We start from the raw sequence: 27,865 nt of genomic DNA on the forward strand, positions 1-27,865 counted from the left end.
GAAGCGAAGGCATTGAAGGAACAGGTGGACGTAGCACAGTGCAAGGACACAGTAATGAAGGCTAGATTGGGGCCTTGGCTAGATGAAGCCTATGTACTCATGGCCTCCATTGAAGGAAAATTGGCTAGTTTTCAGGCAACATAGCAAAAAATACAGGCAGATAGCACAGGACCAGCAACGAAGCAGCTAGTCGAGCAAGTTAAGCAGGCGGCGACGCAGTGTACCGCCAAGGTTGCAGTAGTATAGGTGGAAATGGGAGGTCTTCACGACAAGATCTTCACGCCAGCAGATTGACTCGAGGGCGAGTCACCAGATTTGTGTTGGGCGCCTATTGGGAACAGATCCCCTAGGGTCAATTTTGGGGTTAAAAGCCCAATTTTTGGGGCTAAAGGCCCAAGTTTCATATAAAGAATATAAATTCTCTGCATTTTGTGGTCGCATAGCATGAATATGTAAAGAGTCATCAAGGGTTTCCACCCTTAGTTTAGGTAACTCGTGTCGGCTTTATGAGATCCACCCTTGGTCCGCGGACCATGGGATTGTATAAAAAGGGAAGTCTTAGAAGAGCCTAAGGCATTATTTAGTTGATAGTTGATGTTGATGAATGTAATGGGTCCGTGAGAGCTTAGAGCGAAGAGTCTTAGCATAGAGAGAGGCTCTACAGCTATGTGCATAGAGACCTAGGGTAGAAGTTTGTAGCTGAGTGTGTAAACCCCTGCCGCTGTGTGCGTAGGGTAGTTAGAGTCTGTAAAGGAGATCTAAACATCAATAAAGAGAATTATTCTGGAATTACTTGTGTATGAGCTATTTTACTTCTGTTATGAGTGCATGCAATTATGCTATGTTAAATACTGGGTTTATGATTTAATGTTATATTGATGTGCGAATATATGTGTTTACTTTGCTATATGAACGCAAGTAAGAATATCTTTCTACATGAAGATAATCATATTGCATGTTGAAGTTATCTACTACTTAAGCTAGTCTAAGGAAATACAATAGTAAGAGTAATTACAGAGGCGCGTAAGTGTCTAACTCGCCTATTTAGGGTACACGAAGGAAGATCGCAGACCTTCGTGAAGGTCTCGAAGCCAAATAAGAGAAGTATATTGATAAGCCCTAAAACGCTTATTGGTCTATGTGAGGGAAGGGTTAGGGTATAAAACGACATGACTACAAACTTGGTTCCGGAAACTTGGTTCCTGCATCCCCCCATACTGCTTCGAGTGGGACTTTAGTCCGCGCTCCACAGATTGATGCCGAAAGGGCTAGTAGTGTAGGGATTTGCTTGGCTAATTAATGTTGAACCTGGGTCAGGGCCCATCAAGCCAACAATATTGTAACATGCCTTGGATTCTCCACTGCATGGAGCTAGTACATATCTTTGGAGGAGCATGCGGATGTGGCTGTAATGTTTCACTGATGGGGCTAGCAGGTTTACATGGATGTATTGTATGATTGGAACTTACGCTTTTTATATAATAAGAGCCAGCACATTTTCATGCATATGTTGTTATTATAGTTGGACTACTCTAGTTGCCTTAATGATATATTCGTTTAACTTATGTATCTGTGTATGAACTGATTCATATGCAATTATATGAATCTTGTTGCAAAGGTGTTGTATATGTTGTTAATGTTGTCCCGTTTGTGTCAGCTGCTCTGTTGGACACTCGACAAACCTTTCACATGAACCTTACTGTAACAATTGTTGCACTCATTTGGACTGATCTGTGAGTGTTGTACGTGTTATCTTACCTTGTATGTTGTGAATACTGCATCCGAGTGGACTGCTCCACCGAAAGTTGTGTATGTCCTTTTGTGTTGTGTGTTCTTAGCCGAGTTGGGACTAATCGCTTTCAACCTGGAACTCACCTTCACCCTTATCTCCTACCTTATGTATTAGAACCTCTCATACACCTTCCTTGACTCACTACAATAGTCACACCCTTGCTACTAACAGAGTTATCTTACTTTCCTCTGCGCGACATAGCGTTCAAGGCATTACCTTATGACCCACTGCTGGGACTCCTACACCAAACAGTCTGAGGTCTAATTGGGACTTCTTACCGGAGAGATCCCCTTGACATGTTGGCGGGTCCAGCACTGTCAACATTTCTAGCACTAGAAGGAGGGCCTGATGAGAAGTTGTGTCCTCTCATCCAGTTTTGAACCTTTGCACATATTTCATAGAATCTTGCACTCTTCTTCCCCCGTGGTGTTTTTTGAATCGTGAAGATGTCTCCATCACCGAGAAGCTTTTCAATCTCTTGTCCACTCACATGTATGATGGTGAAGGCAAAGTGGCCTAGCCTAAGCACTTACATAACTTTATTTCCATGATTCATGAGGCAGATGAGTTTTTTGACAAATAGACCAGTTTTCTTCTTGCATACACACTTCGCGAATCTCGATTTCATTGGGTGCTCAGCCTACCGGCTGACACCGTGCACTCTTTTGAGCACTTCTATGATCTTATTGAAGACGTGTTCTATCATTTTGATCAAGACCATATTGACTGGAAATTGTTACAACAACGGAGCGCTCTGCATGAATCAATTATTGATTTTTGGCAACGCTTCCATGACTTGCAGTTTCAAGCTCTGAGGAGTGAGATGAAATTTGCTTATCTTTGGAACGAGTTCAAGTATTGCCTTAAGAAATCTGCCTATCCTAAGAGAAAATCAAGCCTCGTTCAACATTTTTCATTTATGGAGTTGTGCAATCTAATTTGGATGTGGTCATTGTCTCGACTAACTTTCTGCCTTCCTCTCATTCAATAGCTCCACCATTTCCCAATGATGTTGAGGATCATGCTCACACACCTATTCATCCTTCACATTCTCCCAACATCACTTCATTCAATTTTCATGTAGATTTGGTCGTGATTACTTCAAGCTCTCATATGCATTCTTTTCTTCGACCCCTGTCTTCACACTCACGTGCTCCTCCAGATGATGTTGTCTTGTTTTCATCCATTCCGGACTCTTCACTTGTTGTGAATGAGGAATAACCCATTGATGGAGTTAGTGTTTCACAACCAACATGCATTGTCATTCATGAAGAGTATGAGTGGGAACTTGAACATCAACACTCGATAAAGGATGACTCCCTTCTATCTGAGCCCCCTCTATTCTTTCCTGACCTCTTTGGTGAACCTGCCATGCTTGATTTTGGATGTGTGTCTTCATCCACGGATGCACCCATTGTTGATCACTCACAGGACTCACATAATGTTAGTCCATAATTTGACAATGGAGAGGATAAGATACTCATTGAAAATCCACTTGATCCTTCATCTGTCTTTTCTAAAACACAGATGATGAGTTTGTTTGATTTTCATCTACCCCTCTATTCAGTTCATCTGATCATGAGGATGTCGAAGAATTCATTTAACTTTTTGATCATGGTAGTCGTGATCCATTTGCTTCCATTTTTTAACACGATCATGAATCTATTGCAGTTGATCTTTCGAATCCATTGGTGTATGATGATCTACCTGATGATGAATTTGAGACACCCAAGACTGTCGAGGCACTTCAACCTGAGCTGATGGTTATGTCAGGCCCTTGCCCTCTTGGGGTTAGTCTCACTTCTGATCATGAAATTGTTCAATCACCCAAGGCTCCTCATCACTCATCCGTATGCATTGAAGATCCATCTCACTCACAGATCACACTTCATCCACTCAAACTTAACGCTCCCATTTCTCATGCATTGGAGGGGTCTTACATTGCCAACACTCATGCGTGACATAAGTTATCTTTGTTTCTTTCCTTTGCTTTCCTGTCACAGTCAAGAATGTGCTTATGCTTCAAAGTTGCACGTAGTGTCACACAGCACCATGACAATTCCATAGACCACTCGTCATGCACTTGCACTCACTTATGTCTTGTGGGTGCCTTGAAACATGAAGTGTGGCTATATTCATTGTTATATCTTTCTTGTTTTTTGGTTCGCACAACTGGGTTGCTCACAGACCAAACCTTCACCAACATGGGTTTACCAATGCGCCAGTGGCTACATTGGAAGTATCACTTCACGTGATGAGGCCCATCCACCATTAGTGTAGGAGTAGGAATAGTGTTTGCTTTCGGTCGCTTTCTTACATGCTTGTTTTCTTACATGCTTTATTTGATTGTTTGTTTCCTTGCTTGTTTTCCTACTTGCTTTGCTTTCACTTTTCTTCCAATCTTGCTTTTCTTTGTTGTTTGTTAGTTCACTTGTTTCATTCGTAGGTTAGTTTTTCATGAAACCATGTATAACTCTTGAAACGAGCTGGGTAAGTACAAGAGGGTTTGTACAACTATCACTACTTGGTTATCTGTCATCTTGCGTCTGTATGATGAGCTTGTTACTTTTAGCCCATGATATGTCGAAGGAAAATATGTATTGTTTGAAGTGAACCTTGGTGAAAAAAAACCTTGCCCGCTAACTAGTGTCACCTTCTCTAGTCGGTTGTTTTGGGTTAACCCTTGTCAGCTCAGTCAAGTAGAGTAAGGTGAGGGGGAAAACCTTAACAAGCATGTCAGAGATACAATAAACTACTTCTCTGCTGGAACAACCTCTTCTGCTCTCAATAAGTCGGGATCCCTCTTCCACCTCTGAAATGAATTAGTGTTATGCATAGTGAAAAAATAAATAAAATTTTGAAAAGTCAAATAATTCCAAATGAAAAATGAATAAGGTGAAAGAAGAGAAAGGCTTCCTGCATAGGGAGGTGATGCAATTAAATCCGTCGGGTTACTGACTAGGCTTTCTAGTAGCCGAGCCATGCTTGTGTTCCTATGTGACTCCACTGGGGTACTATCCAGGCCTGCTGGTAATGGAGTGTTAAAATTGGAAACCAGGGAAAAACTTCATGTGGGTCATCTTATTCATGGCTAATAATATTTTTATTAGATTCCTCTCATCGAGAGGTGTAGGATTGATATAAAGATCATACGATTCCGATAAGTATTCATGGAGATATGAATTTATTTTGGTTATGGAATTATTATTAAGCCAACCTACAACTCATGTAGGCTCAGAAGCCCAACAGTCGCATCTATTCAAACACCAAAAGTGTGTATAAATATAGGAGGAATTTTCCTCATTTTCACTCACTCTTCTCATCACATCTCTCTCTCTCTCTACTACACAGAAATGAGTCTCTTCTCTACTGCGCAGAAATGGGTCTCTCTCTCACACATGTGAAGCCGGAAATTGTTGAAACTGAAGCTGCAACTGCAGAAGTAAAGATTGACTTACGTGGCCTAGAAGGTCTCCTCTTTGGAACTATGCTGTAGGTTCATATGAACATCTTCTAAAAGCCGCAACTTTTGGTGGTGGAATGAAGTCAATCCGACGAACGGTTTGCAAGATATCGACTGCCCTAGTTTGAAGCTGAAAACTGTTGAAACTGAAGCTGCAACTACAGAAGTAAATATTGACCTACGTGGCCTAGAAGATCTTCTCATCTGAACTATGCTATAGGTTCATCTGAACCTCCTCTGGAAGCCACAACTTTTGGTGGTGGAATGAAGTCAATCCGATGGTACGTTTGTGAGATATCATCTGCCCTAGTTTGATAATGAAGCCGCTAATGTTGATGTTGTTGGTCTAGGGTTTGCTACTGCTGATATGAATCAGATTTATTGTACTATTTCTCTCTGTTGAATTATTGAAGATAAAAGAATATTTGATCAAAGGGTTTCCCCACACATTGTGGGGTTTGTCCCTGGCTAGCCACCACATCTTGTGTCTCTTATCTTGGCTTGTTTTCTGTCAATCGTTTAATGTTCTATCTGCACTTTACTTTATGTACATGTGATTGCTAATCTATGGAATATAATAAGAAAAATAAGTAAACTGTTATAATCACAGAACATACCATAACTTAACATGGTATCAGAGCTAAGGTGAAGACAAAGCTCGAGCAAGAGCAAGAGCAATACCGAAGAGAAGATTGGCAAGGCTATCCTAGAAGAATGATGGGGTCCTCAACACTCTTTCCTGCTAAAGACAAGCTCCGTGAGAAAGCTGACTATCACAGATGGAAGATGTCTATCGATCTAACCCTACAAGATCAAGGAGTGTTGGACCATGTAAGAGGCAATATTTTTGAGCCTCCATCAAATGCATCCGCTGTTGTCTGGAACAAATGGAAAAACGGAGAATTCAAAACAAAGAAGATCATCCAGGACTCTATCGACAAGCACTTGGTGACCTACATCTCTAAACTGGACACCTCCAAGGAAGTCTACGATATACTGGTGAGTTTATTTAAAATAAATGATGCAAATCAAGTTTTGTTTCGTAGAAATAAGCTTAAGGAAATTAAGAAGGGTAAAGATGAGAGTATAAAAGCATACTTCTTAAGAATAACCGAGATCAAGAACGATCTCCTATCTATTTGGGAGGCTATTATGGCACTCACGACTCTTGGAGGATTACCATCTAAATGGTACGTGTTCAGGACTACTCTTCTGAACTATAATGTAATTCCTTGCTTCGAGAAATTAATGGCTAGATGCATTCAAGAAGAAATAAAGGAAGAAGAGCAAGAAATGCCCATGCCTAAAGGTCCTCCTGCTGCCTTTTCTTCTCATGTTAAGAAAAGAAATAATTCTAGGACTAAATCAAAAGGAAAGGCTGGACCTAAGGGTGGAAGAAAAGGATGATGTTACATTTGCAATAAAGTAGGTCACTATGCAAGGGAGTGCCCTAATAGAAAGGACTCACACTGGGACGATGATCAAAAAAATCCCTCTGGTGGCAATCAAAGGAATGACAAATTCAATAACAAAGGTAAGAGGAGAGCTAGGAATCAAGGAAGAGGAAAAGCATTCAAGAAGGCTAGAAATTCCAGGATGTATTAAATGCACCTGACCTCTGAAAGAACCTGGTGTCCATCTCGGCAATGGAAAACAAAGGCTACAAGGTAACCTTCAGCAATGGCAAGGTATGTATATGGAAAAATAATGTTAAAGATGCCTTTACTCTTGGGTTTAGTGTTGATTCATTATATCAGGTTGATGGAAGTCCGCTAGGTGTCATGTCTTATGACACATCTCTTCAGTCCAAACTTTGGCATCAGAGGTTTTCCACCCTTCATTATAAAGCTATACTCGGTGTAAGACAAATGGTGACAGGGATGCCCGAATTCTGAGTGGAGAAAGAAGGTGTATGTCCAGGTTGTGCTGAAGGAAAGCTCAAAAAGGGACCATTCCCCTCAAGCCAAAGCAAGACCTCCGATATATTACAGTTGGTTCACTTAGGCATACCTGAGGTTGGCATTAAGAGGGAGACTACTACACCACATACTCCTGAGCAAAATGGTGTGGTGGGAAGGAAGAACCACACGATTGTGGAAGCTGTCCGAGCCATGCTACATGATCAAAGACTTCCGAAGTTTCTATGGGCTAAAACTACAAACACCGCTGTATATGTACAAAATCGATGCCCTCATCAAGCATTGGGTTCCAAGACTCCTGAAGAAATGTTCACCGTCGGTCAAACGGAAGTCATGATTAGTCATGATGTCACCTTTAATTAAGATATGGCTCTCAGCAAGGTGGACAATCTTCTGACTTTGAGGAGCTCTCAAGAAGCCGACACCAGGGAACTGAAAGAAAGGGATGGTGAATCAATGCCTGATGTAGAAGAACCCATGGATCTGATTGATCCTTCTCCACATGATCCTTACTCCTCTAGGAAGAGGCCTTCATGGCTTAGGGGGTTACTTGATGATGCTGAAGGACATGCTGCACCCCGAGGAACCTTTCGTGAAAGTAAGAAACCTAATAGGTATCAGGGATACCTGACCATCATGAGCACGATCATAAAAAATGAGCCTTCATCATTCTCAGATGCCATCAAGCATCAAGTATGGAAGGATGTTATGACCGAAGAATATGAGTCTATCATGAAGAATGATGTTTGGGAAGTAGTTCCCAGACTCCAAGACAAGACATTTGTTACTTCCAAATGGCTTTACAAGATAAAGCAGGCAACAAATGAAAGTACGGAAAAGTATAAGGCTTGTTTTGTTGCTCGTGTTTCTCCAAGAAGGAAGGTATAGACTATGATGTGATATTTGCACCTATTGCCAAATATACGACCATCCACTCAATCATAGCCCTTGTGGCTTCACAAGGATGGAACCTACATCAGATGGATGTCAAGACCGTGTTCTTGCACGGTTTTATCTAAGAAGAGGTCTACATGGAGCAACCCGAAGGATTTGAGATTTATGATTGAAAATATCATGTATGCGGGTTGAAGAAGGCTCTCTATGGGCTGAAGCAAGCACCCTAAGCATGGTATGAGAGGATCGATAGCTACTTGATGAAGCTGGGATTCACTAGGAGTGAAGCCGATCCTAACCTTTACTTTAAGGTTGAAGATGACAAGCCTCTCATACTAGTGTTGTATGTGGATGACCTCTTTCTAACAGGTGCAAACCCTCTCATTCACAAATGTAAGAGGGAGTTGGCTTCTGAATTTGAAATGAAGGACCAAGGACTTGAAGTGTGGCAGGAGCCAAGGGAAATTTTCCTATCTCAAGGAAAATATGTGGTACAGATATTGGAAAGATTTGGTATGATGGACTGCAAGCCTGTGACTACCTCGAGGATCTTAACTTTTAGAAGTTATATGGTAGTGATGTTGTACCAGTTTTGGGAAATGCCTCTGAGTTTCATAAACTCATTCGCATTGATATTCTTGGTGAACCTCCATCCGAACATATGTTTTGCAGTTAGCATTGTGAGCTCATATTTGCTTGAGCCTCACTGGATTGATGCCAAGAATCTTCTTAGATATCTTCGTGGTACAATGGGTTAAGATACACTACCGGAGATGTGAGACTACTTGGATATACTGATGCTGATTGGGCAGGCAGTATGGTGGACCGTAAGAGCACTTTCAGGTGTTGTTTCACCTTGAGATCTGCTTTGATATCCTGGATGAGCAGGAAGCAGAAGTCGATGGCTTTGAGCACCGCCGAAGAAGAATATATTGTTGCTATCATGACCTCGTGTGAGGCAGTCTGGTTGCAAAAGCTCTTCAGTGAGCTGTTTGGATTTACATTGGATACCACTGTGATTCTCTGTAACAACCAGAGGTGGGATTCGATTATTGAGGAATCCCGTATTCGTCAATTGCTCCAGCAGATAGACATCATCTAGGATATGGTAAGTCGATGAGCAAGGAGGCTCCATCGCATTAAGATGATGTACAGGTCGATACACCTTATCAAAGCCTCGAGGAAAGATCTAATCTGTGATTTTCCCAAACGACTTGGAGTCATCAAGAAACCCTTGTACAACGGTCCTGCATGTTGCATACATTGAGCTCTGGGAGCTCTGAGGGCTTGTGGTTCTTACTAGAGCAACATACAACCACAGGGTGACTCACCCTCCCCTGGTGGTGTGCACTGGAACAATATGATTCGCTCTCTTGTGGGACAAGTTGATTCGCTTTCTTGTGGAACAGGATGATTCGCTCTCCTGTGTAGCAGGATTGATGTGTTCTCCTGTGAGGCCTGGATTGATGTGTTCTCCATGGCGGCCTAGATTGATGTGTTCTCCATGGCGATTGTAGCAAGATTGATGTATTCTCGTGTGAGGACAGGATTGATTAGTTCTCCTGTCGAGGCATCCTACCCATGCAGTCTGGGACTCATGGGAAGTACCTCTCATATGATCAATGAGTAGGGAAATGAAGTTAGGGACCATAGTAGTACCGATGGATGCATCATTGTATCTACCGTACTCCCTACGCTAGGATGACCTCCATTGGTCTGAGATCAATTATACTGGTCTGGGACCAGTGGTAGGAGTTGTACCATACTATGATGTTGACTTCGGGTTGGTTGAGACTAGTCTAGGACCAGTGGTACATACTCCAAGACTGACTTCATGTCAGTTCAGTACTGGTCTGGTACCAACGGTACACTCTTTGAGACTGGTCTGGGACCAGTGTTACACTCTTTGAGACTAGTCTGGGACCAGTGGTACACTCTTTGAGACTGCGATACTTGAGGCTCAAGTTGTCGGTTGAGACTGGTCTGGGACCAGTGGTACACTCTTTGAGACTACGATACTAGTCTGGGACCAGTGGTAGGAGTGGTACTTACTATGAAGCTGACTTCGGGTCGGCTAAGACTGGTCTGGAACCAATGGTACGCACTCTGAGACTGACTTTGAGTCAGTGGAGGATGATACTGGTCTGGGACTAGTGGAGTTGTACTCACTATGATGCTAACTTCGGGTTGGTTGAGACTATTCTGGGACCAGTGGTACATACTTTGAGACTGACTTTGAGTCAGTATGATACATCCTCGATCATTTCTTCTTCTTCATAATTCGGGCAAAAGCAGAGCAGAACAGAACAATGCAAGAGTAGAGCAGAACAGAGCAAAACAGTACTGATCAATACAGGGTAGAACAAGACAAAGAAAAACAGGCAGAATAGAGCATAGAAGGGCAAGGGTCAAGCTGTACAGGGCAGTGCATTTAATGGATGAATAGTAATGACCAATAGACAGATTGCAGAGGAAGTTCTACCTAGTTGAGAGGGAGTGTTAAAATTGGAAACTAGGGAAAAAATTCATGTGGGTCATCTTATTCATGGCTGATAATATTTTTATTAGATTCCTCTCATCAAGAGGTGTAGGATTGATATAAATATCATCTGATTCTGATAAGTATTCATGGAGATATGAATCTATTTTGATTATGGAATTATTATCAAGCTGACCTACAACTCATGTAGGCTCAGAAGCCCAACAGTCGCATCTATTCAAACACCAACGTTGTGTATAAATATAGGAGGACTTTTCCTCATTTTCACTCACTCTTCTCATCACATCTCTCTCTCTCTACTACGTAGAAATGAGTCTCTTCTCTACTGCACAGAAATGGGCCTCTCTCTCACACATGTGAAGCCGGAAACTATTGAAACTGAAGCTGCAACTGCAAAAGTCAAGATTGACCTATGTGGCCTAGAAGATCTGCTCTTTGGAACTACGTTGTAGGTTCATCTAAACCTCCTCTGAAAGACACAACTTTTGGTGGTGGAATGAAGTCAATCCGACGAACGGTTTGCAAGATATCAACTGCGCTAGTTTGAAGCCGGAAACTACTGAAACTGAAGCTGCAACTGCAAAAGTAAAGATTGACATATGTGGCCTAGAATATCTCCTCATGTGAACTGTGCTATAGGTTCATCTAAACCTCCTTTGGAAGCCACAAATTTTGGTGGTGGAATGAAGTCAATCCGACAGTCGGTTTGTGAGATATCGTCTGCCCTAGTTTGATAATGAAGCCGCTAATGTTGATGTTGCTAATCTAGGGTTTTCTACTGCTGATATGAATCAGATTTATTGTACTATTTCTCTCTGCTGAATTATTGAAGATAAAAGAAGATTTTATCAAATGGTTTCCCCACACATTATGGGGTTTTTCCCTAGCTAGCCGCCACATCTTGTGTCTCTTGTCTTGGCTTGTTTTCTGTCGATCGTTTAATGTTCTATCTGCACTTTACTTTATGTACATGTGATTGCTAATCTGTGGAATATATTAAGAAAAAGAAGTAAACTATTATAAGCATAGAACATACCATAACTTAACATGGAGCAACACCAGAGATGAAACTAAAACTCTAATGATTATACTGCTTATGCACCTCTATACCCCTCAACCCCAATCGAAACAATTATGTTGCCTTGGCTTGGAATGTGTGTCAATTGACCCAGAGTTTGGCAGATGCTACATATTACAATCAAGCTAGTATGAAACTAAGATAAGCTAAGAACTGAACAATACTTTCAAAGGTGTTAGAGTTGCTTTTCACGAACAAGGTCCATTCAGAGAGCTAGAGTTCTACCAATGTGTCGCCAACTATTGTAGAGGCTACAACCACCCTCCAAAATTTTCCCTTGGCCTCGTTTTGGAGCCTCCCTTCCAACCTTCATAATAGCTTGCCTTGCTTCATTAAGTTCACAAGCTTCACTGTCATTCTTACACAAAGGCGGCCTGTCAATCACAGCTTGATCCATTCCCCTCATAGGCTGCTCACCCGAACTTGGTCCAGTTGCAGGCTATGTAGCTTCCCCTTGAAAATTGCTCATTTCTAGAGGAAAACCAGCCTTCCCTCTAGAAATTGCGCAATCCTCTTTGGTCGCCTGTTGGGCTCTAGGATGGCGCAGTCCTACCTGCCAACACTCCCAACAGGATTTTCACGAATTTTCCCAGCAAGGTTGCTCAGCCAATAATTTGTGAAAATATGGGCAACAGTCAGTTGCTCTACCCATAAATTGTGTAAATCTCTTGGGCAGTCAGCCCATCTCCCAGCCAAAAATGTGCATTTCCTTCAAGTATTCAAACAGCCTCTTGCATGTGCACCTGAGTTAATCGGTTCCCTCGAGGACTGAGCAAAGTAGGATTTCATGCATTGGTTTCTTCTCCTAAGGTAGTATGCAAAGGCATCCCTTGTCTCAAGGATCTATGTTTAGTAGTTGGAGGTTACAAGCAAGGATCTATTTAGAAACCTCCCACCAAGTGTCACTTCCCCTAAACTTGTGGCATGCACATCACAACCTCGATGTTGTCAAAACTCATCAGCTGGATGCTGCAAAGCTCATTCCTCACATCAACGTTGCAGTTCTGACATCCAACATCACATCTAGGAGTAGTCGGCACATTCAGCTCAGTTGTTTTGAGGTAAGCCCGCTTCCCATCCATTGTGCGGCATTTCTGTCGCTTTTGGTGTTTTCACTTGTGGGAGTACTGATTGCTTGATTTCTTTGAATGCTTGCTATCATTTACATGTATACTAGCTTGTCCTAACTGTGTTTCAATTTTCGTTCCTATCTCACTATTGTCACATGCATGAAGATGTTTTTCACAGAAATTCGCCCAACTGGCGAACCACCTCACCCACATGCATGTTTATATGTTTGTTGAATCTTTCATTCATGTTTTGCATGCACTATCAATCACTTCTTCTATCACTTAGTGCTTCCATGTGCTTACTATCTTAGTTGCTTTCAGTTGCCGTCGGCGAGTCAGGCCAACCTTGGCCCGAACTCTGCCTTCATCAAGGCTGAATTTCACAATCTGGGGAAGGAAGACCCACCTTCCTCTCTATATTTGCACATTCCTACCCAACACTGGCTTCAAGGACTTTTTTGCACATTTCTGGAGGATAGTGGTTGCTTGACCCAAGAAATTACGCAAATCTGCCCCTAGACCAACAGTCCTTCCCAGTTAGAATTGTGCATTGAAAAATCCTAGCAGTCAACAGCTAGACTGGACTATGCATTGCGTAGTTGCAGAAATCAGTCAGTCTCCCAGTAGCCTAGACTGTGCCTTGTGCAGTCTTGGCAGTCAGTCTCTCGACCTCCTAGACAAAATTGCGCAACCTTCATGATCAGTCACATAGGTATGTTGCAAGTCAGTTCTCAAAGTTCATTTTGGTTTTCGACTGAAAAATTTCTTGCCATGAGTGTTTCCATATCCCCAAGTATTGCAAGTTCTCATTTGCCTCTCAGCAGTGTAGGTGCAATGGTTTCCAAGAGATCAGAGTCGAAGGCACCATTCAAAGCACACCTGGATATGTAGTCGATCAAGTGTCTATGAGCTTTCCTACTCATAAAGACATCAATTTGTTCGTAGATAAGGACATCAAGTAGCAGCATCATGAACAATAGCTGAAGGCAGCATACCGAATTCAATGAACACAGCGAATGCAAGAGGAAGGTTGTTGACACTACAGAGGAGGAACAAAGTTGCAAGATCAAGCAGATCCACTGATAATGAAAGCAACTTTGGAGACTCAGGCTATGAAGTGATAGCATGACATGAAGGTCACATGAAGACATAGAATGGAGCAAAGAAAGATTTGCATATGCTGAAGCAGCAACTCAGGAAGGACATGAAGCTACACAAATAGAAAAATGAGTTGCAGTAGGAACAGGAATAGCAGTGGGTGCAACATGACTCACAAATGAATCTGCACTCGTACAAGTTAAAGATCCATCCCAATAGCTAACACAAAGTAGACATGGTGGGTAGTGTTTTTGATCGCATGCAAGGGATTCAACAACATGCATGTCATTGTGCGCACGCATGCAATCCAACCCATTCAGCGCACCCACCAAGGCGAAGACATGAAGAAAGTCCAACTGAAGCTGAACATGTATTGTGGCAAGTTGATGCGCATGACCACTATCACACACTTGAAGATCAGCACAGACACTATGCATCAATGTGTTTCTAGTTTAGCCGCACCCAAGAAGACCATGCGCATGTTAGCAAACGAGTTGGAAGAAGGGGTCGAACCAATGTACTGGTTGCAATGGAGGCAAGAGTTCGCTTCAAACAAAATTTCACCATGAGGTGCATGCACACCATCATGGATGGCCAAGCTTGGCATCAACTCACCACTTTCACCATCACAAGCATGTCAAAGAGTTGTTCTCATGTAGTGGACTGAGTATCTGTGATGTCTTGCATGGCTTTCTCAAGCCATGTTGTCTCACATGAGTACATGTGCATTGTAATGTTAACTCATGTCAAGTGTAATTCAAATCTCAAGAGTTGGATGTAACAGACATAGAGTAGGTGAAGAGTCATGAGGGTAGTTGAATTGTCACAAAGGGGAATGTCAAGGGTCACCCCACCCTTTGCTATAAATAGTTTCTCATAACTCATTGTAGAGGCTTTTGGTCAGCCAAGGTTCTATTAAGACTATCTTGAAGAAATCTTGGACATTATTGTAACGCACCTTAGCTTCTCCACTGCATGGAGCCAGTACATCTCTTTGGAGGAGCAGGTGGATGTGGCTCTAACGTTTCACTGATGGGGCTAGCAGGTTTACATGGATGTAATGTATGATTGGAACTTACACTTTTTATATAATAAGAGCCAGCACATTTTCATGCATATGTTGTTATTGTAGTTGGATTGCTCCAATTGCCTTAATGATATATGTTGTTTAAATTATGTATTTGTGTATGAACTGATTTGTATGCAATTATATGAATCTTGTTGTAAATGTGTTGTATATGTTGTTAATGTTGTCCCGTCCATGTCGACTGCTCTGTTGAACACCAGACAGACCTTTTGTTACACAGCAATTTGTCACCGTTTGTCACCGTCCCTGTTCCCCCTCACCCATACACTGGAGAACTCATTCCGGGACCTGTGAGAAGTGACATGGCCTGAAATCACTTGCATCATATTCCTCTAAGAATGATTTTCATATGCCCTGAAGACATCTCCTGCAAAATACCCATGAAAACAGCCCTTTCTGCATTAGCGCGGGTCCACAATTCACTGCCCGCGCCAATGAGGGAAATCCTCTAAAAGGGGCGCGTCATTGGCGCTCTGTCTCAGAGTCGCACTCGCGCCAACCGAATTGAGTAAAGTTTTTAACCAACAAGCTCCTGAAGGTTCTCTTCAACCCATTCACCAACTGAATCTATGTCGAGCTAGGATGGTTTGGCTTCGAATCTCCATAGAAAGGAAAGTGGTTTTCAACCTTTCATGGAAGTTTCCAAGTGATAAAGCCAATCCCATGAATAATGTGGTTGATCCTATCTCTTTCTTCTCTATCTATAAAAGCTTGCCTCTATGCCTTGAGCAAGCTAGTGACAATAGTTCCAGTTCCAGCATAGTGATAGAGAATACCAGGAGTTCAAGAGTTTGAAGCTGCAAGAGCCTTCTTTGCACCCATAAGGCCAAATCTAAGTGAGGAGATTCTTGTCACCCAAGAGAGAGAGGCTTGTTTCCCATCCCAACAAGCTTTGCAAGACTTGTGTAGCTGACTACCCAGCCAAAGGAGGATTTGACGTCAGAACTATGGTTGTATTCTTCTTTGTTATTTATCAATAATAGATGACTATCATTATGGTTCCACTCTCATTGTCCTATGTTTGATGTTGAGTTATATCTTTTCTGACTGATATATAATTGCATCTATTGGATTTTATGCTTGTATTTGTGTTGTTCTTTGCATGTGCAGGTGTCCAATCACGGAGATCGTGGGGATCGTGACCGGCCGAAGCAAAGGAACGAGAGCGACGTCTCTTCTACGAATATTAGCATTGGAATCCAAGTAGGTTCTCATCATCCACCTTTAATTTTCAATTAGGAACTTGCGTGATAGCATTGTTTGATTGTTGCTAGACCCGGTCTGGGCTAGTAGGGATCACCTCTGTCCGCAGAGGGGATTTACCTCCACAACACCTTTCACATGCACCTTTCTATAACAATTTTTGCACTCATTTGGACTGATCTGTGAGTTCTCTATGTGTTATCTTAACTTATATGTTGTGACTACCACATATGAGTGGACTGCTCCACCAGAAGCTATGTATGTCCTTTTTTGTTTTGTGTTCCAAGCCGAGTTGGGGTTGATGCCTTTCATCCTGGAACTCACCTTCACCCTTATCTCCCCCCTTATGTGTTAGAACCTCTCATACACCTTCCTTGACTCACTACAGTAGTCACTCCCTTGCTATTGATAGAGTTATCTTACTTGCCTCTGTGCAACATTGCGGTCAAGGCATTACCTTACAACCCATTGTTGGGACTCCTACACCAAACGGTCTGATGTCTAATTGGGACTTCTTACCAGGGAGATCCCCTTGACATGTTGGTGGGTCCAACACCATTAACAGATGACAAGGACAAAGCAAGGAATTCCATTCAACTAATTTATATGATTCACCAGGCAGTGCAGGAGAAATTGGAGAAAATTAAATCTCAATACAAAGATCGACATGACAAGCACCAAGTCGACCACTAGTTCTAGGTCGGAGACAAAGTGTGGCTCCACATTAGCAAAGACAGGATGAAAGGGAAAGGAAAGAAGTTGCAACCAATCCAATATGGCTCATTAACCATATAAAAGAAGATTGGAGACAATGATTTTCATCTCAATTTTCCAGCATACATGAAGATGTACTTAGTGGTGAACATTGAAAACTTGAAGCTTTATGAGCCTTCGTTGATCACAGATACTGAAGGGATTGGATAGGTTTTGTATAGTGGATGATTTTTCACAGATATACTTGGACAAGCTACCAGAGGACATCCTTCTCAATAGGAAGACCGAGACTTCACGACGGGGAGACATGGGGTACCTTTTTATTGGTTTCAAAGGAATGCATCTAAGTAAGGCTTGATGGATAGAAAAGGAGAAAGTGAGGGAGCAATTCCCTCACTTTCCAATTGAATGATAAATATTTTGGCAGTCTAAAAGCTCATTAATGGGGAGGAATGATCTGGGTGGATCTAGAAATAGAAGTGGCCTTGAAAATAACTCAAAAATAAAATTCATCATATGGAAATGAAACCAAGACCATATCACAGTTTTTGTCACCTAAATTCCATTGGTGTGAACAACACTCAAATCTGAGTTTGTAGGCTCAACTTACAGTTGGTCAAAGGTCTGGTCAAACTTGGCTAAGTTGCAGTTGCTAATGAAGCAACAATTTGGTGAAGGGACGGCACATGGAAAACAATGATCGGAAAGGGTGAATTTGTCACCTCCTTAATTCATTCAATAACCCTTAATTTCCAGCAGAGAAATTTTAACTATATTTTTATTAAAAAACAAAAAACATTATGTTTGGGGGGGCGAACTTCCACCCTCCCAAGGGACCCAACAAATATATATATATATATATATATATATATATATATATATATATACAAGAAATTTTAACTATATTTTTATTAAAAAACAAAAAAATTATGTTTGGGGGGTGAACTTCCACCCCCCCAAGGGACCCAACAAATATATATATATATGTATATGTATATGTATATGTATATGTATATGTATATGTATATGTATATGTATATTTTTATTAAAAAACAAAAAAAATATGTTTGGGGGGTGAACTTCCACCCCCCCAAGGGACCCAACAAATACATATATATATATATATATATATATATATATATATATATGTATGTATGTATGTATGTATGTATATGTATATGTATATGTATATGTATATGTATATGTGTGTGTGTGTGTGTGTGTATATATATATATATATATATATATATATATATATATATATATATATATATGTATGTATACATACATGTATGTATATATACATATATATATATGTATACATATATATGTATATATATATATATATGTATATATATATGTATATCTATATATATGTATATCTATATATATATATATATATATATATATGTATATGTATATATAGATATACAAACATATATATATATATATATATATATATATATATATATATATATATATATATATATATATATATATCATATAACCACCCCCAATAGACCCACTCAACCACCTATCAACAACAGTATGTATACAATGCAGTTCCACCACACGACAACTTTCACCGCATTAAAATCAACTGTCGATTAAAATATCAAAGTTGTGTATTTCAAAATTGTTCCAACCTTTGTATGGGGTGTGACAAGTTTCAAACCTAGTCCACCTCCATTTTAATTGCCACTGCCACCTGTTAGCGCTTGAAATTTCACCTCAGGCTGAGAAAGGAAAACTCCAAGGCAACATCAAACCACTTAGCCTCGTAGCTAGCCCTACGGGGCAGGAGAGGGCTCTCTCCTGTATATCTCGGTAAAGATATTCAATGGGCGAGATAACCAAAAAGGGAACACTGATTTTAGGCTAGTAAACTGATAAAAAGGTTTGAATTGGGAAGTTTTAGGATTTTGGTGGAAAGTTGGGGAAAGGCAATTTTGGGTGTGGGGATTGGTCACAGTTTTTGCAGGGGGTTCTTTGGGGCAACGTAGGAGACTGTATTGATGCCTTTGAATTAAGTGAATGGATAGAAATGACCGATGAGGAGCTAAAGAGAGCAAGAAACCTTCAAGAGTTCTCTTTAGACAGATTAAAACATAAATATTAAGCAAACTTAAAAACAGAGCATGGCAATCATGAATTCTACTTTAACACTTCATTTGCCTAATTTGCAGAAGGAAAAGTAAGGAGATGATTCACATAAAAAACTTAAATTAAAAATAGAAACACACCATCAATACATGTAACCACAGGAATCCCAAAAAGGACTGCAAAACCCTGGTCTTTCTTCCTTTGCCAAAATTGCAGAGATACAATGAGTAGTACAATAGAAGCTTTCTCCCTCAAGAGTCCAACCCTCCAACCCCTGAAAATGATTAAGAAAATACATAATATAGGCAAGCTAACACCTTTCCTTGCCTCTAGGGGTCGAGCTCATCCTTCTAGGAGCTGCTTCAACCAATTCTAAACTGAGCACTAAAATCTAGGCAGTCAAAACAACTTGCCTCTATAAGCTAGGAAACCAATTCATTCATTAAATTTTTGCCTATCTTACGAATGAATCTTCTAGAAGAGATAAATAAGTGTCAAAATATCATAAAATTACATCATTTACAACAAGGAGGATGAAAATCAACTCAAAAAAGTCAAATCCAGTCAAAATTGCGTTTTGCTGAGCTGTAGGTTGAATTCCTGTGCAAACTGCCTAATGGGTTGCGCGCAATTCCTGAATGGGTCGCGCGCCTTTGGAGGCACTTTTGAGGCACTTCCAGGTGTCCAAATGAGGCAAAAGTGGGCTTGTTGGAAAGGTCTTGATGTCTATGTTCCAAAAAAAGTGGAATTGCTGAATTTGGTGGTCATTTGCCCCTCCAAAATTGCAATCTCCCAAGACTGCTTCCTGTGTGTCAAAAAGGTGGCAGAAAGTCATTTTTTGCTTGTTTTTTGACTTTCTGGAGGCCCAAAACTTGGTGAAATTTCTTGGAAATGGCTGAAAAAGTGTATCTTTGCATGAAAAATCCAAAATTCTGAGTTTTCCCAAAAAGGAGTTGCCCAACGAAAGGGTCGCGCGCGGCGCGCGACCCATTGGTGGAGAAACCCTGTTTTTTGCCCAAAAAATAACAAATGACCCAAAATGCTCAAAATTTTTTGAAATTTGTGCTGGGAGTCCCCAATAAAGTACCATTCTCATTCAAAGAGGCTTTGGCCAAAATTTGGAGTGGATCGGGCCTTTTCCGTCATTTTAGTGCCTTGGCCAACCTCCTTGGATCTGGCGATTGCAATTTTGACATTTCTCTAAAATCATGATACCTGTGCAAAAAGTGAAGGAGGTTTTTCTTCTTTGGCATGTTATGGACAAAAACCTCTCTCAGTTTTACAAAATTCATCTTTTATTGCTCTGGAACATCATTTGAGTGCGACTTGTCCTGATGTGTGAAACAAGGAATTTTATCGAAATGGAGCGAAATGAAGGGGATAGGGGGCTTCTAAATTCTTGGGGAAATTTTTGGAAGTAGGGAGGGATGTTAGGAAGCAGGGGAAAGTGGAATCTCAGAGATTGAGTGAGGGGAAGGGGTCCAAAAGGGCAAAACACAGGCCCAACCTAGAAAATTGTCGGGTTGTAGCTAGAAACTAGGGTTTGTGCAAAAATGAGGATTTTAGGGGATCTCAGTGATGGAAAGTGTTTGATAAGGTACATGAAGGATAGGGGAAGGTGTATGAACATCTGGATACAATTTTTGCCGATGATTTGACCGTCCAAGAGAAATTGCCTTCAAAACCCTAGGAGAGGGAAATGACCTTACCTAGGCGCAACTGAAGCATGAACAAGGTGTACAATGACTCATTAGACACTGAGATGATAATGAAAACCCTATGAATGATGATAGAATCAGCTGAATGATGACATGGACTAACATTTGGACAACTTTAGAAGGAGTGAAAGTAAACCCTAGACCTAATGCCTAGTGACCAAATTTTGCTTGAAAACTCTTTGAAATGACAAAATTTGACCTTGACATTCTGAGACCACTTTGTAAGAGCATATTTGATCACTGGAGGAAGGCTGGAAAGACTGACACTAACATTGGCTCTAATGGGGATGGTAGCTCCTTGGAGGTGCCAAGAACCTTAGACCTCTGCGAGTGGAGACCAGTGCTTTCAACCATTGGGCGATGGAGTCATTATTTAGGCAAACGACACAAGAATTTGACTCATTTATTGAATGAAAACTTGACTGAAAACTGACTGAAACTTAACTGAAACTTGACTCAAACTGACTCGATGGCAAACTGAAATAACTTGAAAAACTCACTCAACAGACCAAACACAAATGACTCATGACTGACTTAAAACAAAACTTTTCAAAGCTTTTTGAGGGGCAGCAGTCCATCAAGATTTGAAATCGTGAAGACAACCACCTGTGTTTCTTACAAGACAATATACATCAAACTATATCAAAATGCCAATGCAACCAATCAAGCAGATGCCTTCTTGACTGATTCTTCTTATCAGATCTTCTGGTCAACAGTACAAACCGATCACTTGGCATCCAAAAACATAGTTGACCATGGCTGCAACAAAACACTGTAATAAACACTTTCACTGCTGGCTGCAACAAACTTGCTAGAGGATCGTAAAAAACATGAAGACCCGCCATTGCCACCTCCTGCTGAAAGATCAAGGTTTCCTTTGTTTCAAATTCTGATCTGCCTTCATCATGTGCTTCAGAAAGAGTATGTTCCTGGTCCTCAAAAAATTCTGAACAAGTAGATGAGCAGATCTCCTCTTGAAATAACATTTCAAAACATGAGACATATGAGGAAGAATCTGAAATGGAATCCTGAATGGTCTGATCTTTTGTAGTTTGAATATATGGTAAGTCATCCTCATATGATATGATAGCCAGATTCTCATTACATTCATCAATCATGAGAAAAGAAATTTCAGATGTTTCGTGAAACCCAACACTAACATTTCTTTCAACTATCATAGATTCATCCAGAGAAACCTTTTCACTTACTTGAACGAAGATATTGTCTTGTTTTTCACAGAGGCAATGAACTACCTCCTCATGAAGATCTAGTGCTGGTGAGATGAGAGCATTTAGGTCTGCTACTCCATTTTCTTCATTTGAGGAAGCCGCGACAATACAACTCTCTTTTATGAGATCCGGAACAACATGTTTTTCCTCATCACAATTTATCTCCCGATCTGATTTATCATCATCACTTTCTGAGATTGGAACATTACTTTCTTGCGTTACCTGCATGTTGTCTTCTTCTATGGACAGATCTAAAACAACATTTGCTCTTTCCTTATTTTCAACCATATGGAAATCTTCAACCTGCTGATCTTGACAAGTATCCTCTAAGATTTATGTTTGTTGCTGAAATGGATTCTCATACAGAGCCTCCATAATCTCAACGTCCATAAAATTATCATCTTCATAATATGTCTCATGGCTTTCAATAAAACTATAAGCATGCTTGCAACAGTCTTGGACTAAATTTAATGATGGATAAGAGTCCTTATATTGTTCAATGAACATAGCATGAAAATCCTTTAAACAGTAAATACAAGCAGGCGGCAAACTTTCATACCATGATTGGGCTTTACCTTCCAGAGTGGCCAAGAATATATTCATCAAGCAATCTTCAAGAAAATCCACCTTCAACTTGCGAATATGCATATGAAATCTAATTAGATGTAAAGCAGCATCCTTCTTACCATCATCATTAAATATAGGTAGATTCCTTGACCAATCTACCTTTGGAATTTTATTTGGAAATCCAGGGATGTGATCTCGGCTCAAGGGAGCATATCTTCTTGCGATCCGATCCATCTTGAAAAGCTCAAAGCTACTGATCTCTCTGCAGTGAAGTCACCATGAAGCATTGATCTTTGGAGTTTTCAGTGAAGGAGTCACTAGTGAATGATTTCAGCCTTGTCATTGTCTGATCGTTGTCCACCATCAACAATCAGATCTGAACTTGATACATGTGCTGGGGTAAAATGCAATCGAAGTGTTGTTTTCACAAGCTCACGGAGATTGACTGAAGCAACGTTTATCTACTTCCACTTATGCAAAGAAAAAGCGTTTCGAAGGCTACCTGGCATAACTTCAGGCTCCGTCTAAGACTTATGAAAGTTTTTTCTCCCCAGTATGGTCGCCAATATGTTAGCGCTTGAAATTTCACCTCAGGCTGAGAAAGGCAAACTCCAAGGCAACATCAAACCACTTAGCCTCGTAGCTAGCCCTACGGGGCAGGAGAGGGCTCTCTCCGGTATATCTCGGTAAAGATCTTCAATGGGCGAGATAACCAAAAAGGGAAAACTGATTTTAGGCTAGTAAACTGATAAAAAGGTTTGAATTGGGAAGTTTTAGGATTTTGGTGGAAAGTTGGGGAAAGGCAATTTTGGGTGCGCGGATTGGACACAGTTTTTGCAGGGGGTTCTTTGGGGCAAGGTAGGAGACTGTATTGATGCCTTTCAATTAAGTTAATGGATAGAAATGACCGGTGAGGAGCTAAAGAGAGCAAGAAACCTTCAAGAGTTCTCTTTAGACAGATGAAAACATAAATATTAAGCAAACTTAAAAGCAAAGCATGGCAATCATGAATTCTACTTTAACACTTCATTTGCCTAATTTGCAGAAGGAAAAGTAAGGAGATGATTCACATAACAAACTTACAAGTACAAAGAGAAACACACCATCAATACATGTAACAACAGGAATCCCAAAAAGGACTGCAAAACCCTAGTCTTTCTTCCTTTGCCAAAATTGCAGAGATATAATGAGTAGTACAATAGAAGCTTTCTCCCTCAAGAGTCCAACCCTCCAACCCCTGAAAATGATTAAGAAAATACATAATATAGGCAAGCTAACACCTTTCCTTGCATCTATCGGTCGAGCTCATCCTTCTAGGAGTTGTTTCAACCAATTCTAAACTGAGCACTAAAATCTAGGCAGTCAAAACAACTTGTCTCTATAAGCTAGGAAACCAATTCATTCATTAAATTTTTGCCTATCTTATGAATGAATCTTCTAGAAGAGATAAATAAGTGTCAAAATATCATAAAATTACATCATTTACAACAAGGAGGATGAAAATCAACTCCAAAAAGTCAAATCCAGTCAAAACTGCGTTTTGTTGAGCTGTAGGTTGAATTCCTGTGCAAACTGCCTGATGGGTCGCGCGCAATTCCTAAATGGGTCGCGCGCCTTTGGAGGCACTTTTGAGGCACTTCCAAGTGTCCAAATGAGACAAAAGTGGCTTTTTGGAATGGTCTGGATGTCTACTTTCCAACCCAAGTGGAATTTCTGAATTTGGTGGTCATTTGCCCCTCCAAAATTGCAATCTCCCAAGACTGCTTTCTGTGTGTCAAAAAGGTGGCAGAAAGTCATTTTTTGCTTGTTTTTTGGCTTTATGGAGGCCCAAAACTTGGTGAAATTTCTTGGCAATGGCTGAGAAAGTGTATCTTTGCATGACAAATCCAAAAATGCTGAGTTTTCCCAAAAAGGAGTTGCCCAACGAAAGGTGGTGGAGAAAACCTGTTTTTTGCCCAAAAAATCACAAATGACCCAAAATGCTCAAAATTTTTTGAAATTTGTGTTGGGAGTCCCCAATAAAGTACCATGCTCAGTAAAAGAGGCTTTGGCCAAAATTTGGAGTGGATCGGGCCTTTTCCGTCATTTTAGTGCCTTGGCCAACCTCCTTGGATCTGGCGATTGCAATTTTGACATTTCTCTAAAACCATGACACCTGTGAAAAAAGTGAAGGAGGTTTTTCTTCTTTGGCATGTTATGGACAAAAACCTCTCTCAGTTTTCCAAAATTCATCTTTTATTGCTCTGGAACATCATTTGAGTGCGACTTGTCCCGATGTGTGAAACAAGGAATTTTGTCGAAATGGAGCGAAATGAAGGGGATAGGGGGCTTCTAAATTCTTGGGGAAATTTTTGGAAGTAGGGAGGGATGTTAGGAAGCAGGGGAAAGTGGAATCTCAGAGATTGAGTGAGGGGAAGGGGTCCAAAAGGGCAAAACACAGGCCCAACCTAGAAAATTGCTAGGTTGTAGCTAGAAACTAGGGTTTGTGCAAAAATGAGGATTTTAGGGGATCTCAGTGATGGAAAGTGTTTGATAAGGTACATGAAGGATAGGGGAAGGTGTATGAACATCTGGATACAAGTTTTGCCGATGATTTGACCGTCCAAGAGAAATTGCCTTCAAAACCCTAGGAGAGGGAAATGACCTTACCTAGGCGCAACTGAAGCATGAACAAGGTGTACAATGACTCATTAGACACTGAGATGATAATGAAAACCCTATGAATGATGATAGACTCAGCTGAATGATGACATGGACTGACATTTGGACAACTTTAGAAGGAGTGAAAGCAAACCCTAGACCTAATGCCTAGTGACCAAATTTTGCTTGAAAACTCTTTGAAATGACAAAATTTGACCTTGACACTCTGAGACCACTTTGTAAGAGCATATTTGATCACTGGAGGAAGGCTGGAAAGACTGACACTAACATTGGCTCCAATGGGGATGGTAGCTCCTTGGAGGTGCCAAGAACCTTAGACCTCTGGGAGAGCAGACCAGTGCTTTCAACCATTGGGTGATGGAGTCATTATTTCGGCAAACGACACAAGACTTTGACTCATTTATTGAATGAAAACTTGACTGAAAACTGACTGAAACTTAACTGAAACTTGACTCAAACCGACTCGATGGCAAACTGAAATAACTTGAAAAACTCACTCAACAGACCAAACACAAATGACTCATGACTCACTTAAAACAAGACTTTTCAAAGCTTTTTAAGGGGCAGCAGTCCATCAAGATTTGAAATCGTGAAGACAACCACCTGTGTTTCTTACAAGACAATATACATCAAACTATATCAAAATGCCAATGCAACCAATCAAGAAGATGCCTTCTTGACTGATTCTTCTTATCAGATCTTCTGGTCAACAAGACAAACCGATCACTTGGCATCCAAAAACATAGTTGACCATGGCTGCAACAAAACACTGTAATAAACACTTTCACTGCTGGCTGCAACAAACTTGCTAGAGGATCTTAAAAAACATGAAGACCTGCCATTGCCACCTCCTGCTGAAAGATCAAGGTTTCCTTTGTTTCAAATTCTGATCTGCCTTCATCATGTGCTTTAGAAAGAGTATGTTCCTGGTCCTCAAAAAATTTTGAACAATTAGATGAGCAGATCTCCTCTTGAAATAACATTTCAAAACATGAGACATATGAGGAAGAATCTGAAATGGAATCCTGAATGGTCTGATCTTTTGTAGTTTGAATATATGGTAAGTCATCCTCATATGATATGATAGCCAGATTCTCATTACATTCATCAATCATGAGAAAAGAAATTTTAGATGTTTCGTGAAACCCAACACTAACATTTCTTTCAGCTATCATAGATTCATCCAGAGAAACCTTTTCACTTACTTGAACGAAGATCTTGTCTTGTTTTTCACAGAGGCAATGAACTACCTCCTCATGAAGATCTAGTGCTGGTGAGATGAGAGCATTTAGGTCTGCTACTCCATTTTCTTCATTTGAGGCAGCCGCGACAATACAACTCTCTTTTATGAGATCCAGAACAACATGTTTTGCCTCATCACAATTTATCTCCCGATCTGATTTATCATCATCACTTTCTGAGATTGGAACATTACTTTCCTGCGTTACATGCATGTTGTCTTCTTCTATGGACAGATCTGAAACAACATTTTCTCTTTCCTTATTTCCAACCATATGGAAATCTTCAACCTGCTAATCTTGACAAGTATCCTCTAAGATTTCTGTGTGCTGCTGAAATGGATTCTCATACAGAGCCTCCATAATCTCAACGTCCATAAAATTATCATCTTCATAATATGTCTCAAGGCTTTCAATAAAACTATAAGCATGCTTGCAACAGTCTTGAACTAAATTTAATGATGGATAAGAGTCCTTATATTGTTCAATGAACATAGCATGAAAATCCTTTAAACAGTAAATACAAGCAGGCGGCAAACTTTCATACCATGATTGGGCTTTACCTTCCAGAGTGGCCAAGAATATCTTCATCAAGCAATCTTCAGGAAAATCCACCTTCAACTTGCGAATATGCATATGAAATCTAACTAGATGTAAAGCAGCATCCTTCTTACCATCATCATTAAATATAGGCAGATTCCTTGACCAATCTACCTTTGGAATTTTATTTGGAAAACCAGGGATGTGATCTCGGCTCAAGGGAGCATATCTTCTTGCGATCCGATCCATCTTGAAAAGCTCAAAGCTACTGATCTCTCTGCAGTGAAGTCACCATGAAGCATTGATCTTTGGAGTTTTCAGTGAAGGAGTCACTAGTGAATGATTTCAGCCTTGTCAGTGTCTGATCGTTGTCCACCATCAACAATCAGATCTGAACTTGATACATGTGCTGGGGTAAAATGCAATCGAAGTGTTGTTTTCACAAGCTCACGGAGATTGACTGAAGCAGCGTTTATCTACTTCCGCTTATGCAAAACAAAAGCGTTTCGAAGGCTACCTGGCATAACTTCAGGCTCCGTCTAAGACTTATGAAACAAACACATCAATCCACAAACAAGTTTTTTCTCCCCTGTATGGTCGCCAATATGTTAGCGCTTGAAATTTCACCTCAGGCTGAGAAAGGCAAACTCCAAGGCAACATCAAACCATTTAGCCTCGTAGCTAGCCCTACGGGGCAGGAGAGGGCTCTCTCCGGTATATCTCGGTAAAGATCTTCAATGGGCGAGATAACCAAAAAGGGAACACTGATTTTAGGCTAGTAAACTGATAAAAAGGTTTGAATTGGGAAGTTTTAGGATTTTGGTGGAAAGTTGGGGAAAGGCAATTTTGGGTGCGGGGATTGGACACAGTTTTTGCAGGGGGTTCTTTGGGGCAAGGTAGGAGACTGTATTGATGCCTTTGAATTAAGTGAATGGATAGAAATGACCGGTGAGGAGCTAAAGAGAGCAAGAAACCTTCAAGAGTTCTCTTT

This window comes from Pinus tabuliformis, chromosome 9 (assembly GCF_031772625.1).
Source record: "Pinus tabuliformis cultivar Carrire ecotype Pingquan chromosome 9, CPIR1, whole genome shotgun sequence".
Taxonomy (NCBI): domain Eukaryota; kingdom Viridiplantae; phylum Streptophyta; class Pinopsida; order Pinales; family Pinaceae; genus Pinus; species Pinus tabuliformis.